Raw genomic sequence first — 831 nt, 5'->3', positions numbered from 1 at the left:
CTGTTGGCAGAGGCAGTTGGGAGAGACGTGCTGGAAGTTGAGAGATAAAGTTGTCAGTGACGAATTCTAGCTGGACTTTTGCGTATTGTATTTGGTTTATTTTGTTTTGCTGTTTACCAGCCCATTTAACGTCATTTTCTGATTAGAATCATCTATCCTCGCAACTTATAGGTGTTGCTGCTATCAGTGGTATAAAAAGTGTCGTACACGTAAATTCAGTCTAATTTCTTATCTAGCTTCAACAGGCACACATCACAGACCAGCTCTCTTCCTCTAGACTGACTTTTGATAAACACCTCCCTCTCATGTGTGCATTCCACACAAACACACTAATTGGTATGTAAAACTTCCCTCTATTTAAACACCACTCATCATTTGTAAACATTCTCAATGACATTTCATAGCAAACATAGATGCATTCGTAACAAATAAAGGTTTATTTGGATACTTTATTGTTTTCAAATTGTTAAATTGTTTTTATTATTATGCTTGTATTTAAACATAAGTATACAAACTGTTTCTTGTTGATAAGAAGTTTGTTTTTAGTCAACAGAAAAACTTTTTTAATTAATCTTCTTCAGATCCAGATCGCGATTAACAAAGGCACCTGTATGTAGTTTTTACTTTATTCAATGTCTATAATGCTATCAGTAGGTCAAGAAGAGATATAGAGAGAAATGCAGAGAAAGAATAAACATTCGACATTCTTATAGCAGTGATAAACTAGGTGTATCAGAATTTTTGACACCCCTAACACTAAACTGCGAATAAGATATAAAAATCTCGTAATTTCTCTGTTAAAAGTGGGTTGTTTATTTTCTTTATGGATTA

The sequence above is a fragment of the Euprymna scolopes genome, chromosome 16, assembly GCF_053919585.1.
Source record: "Euprymna scolopes isolate OS-2025 chromosome 16, ASM5391958v1, whole genome shotgun sequence".
NCBI lineage: Eukaryota > Metazoa > Mollusca > Cephalopoda > Sepiida > Sepiolidae > Euprymna > Euprymna scolopes.
The sequence above is the reverse complement of the archived record's forward strand: the minus strand, read 5'-3'. Positions refer to the sequence as shown.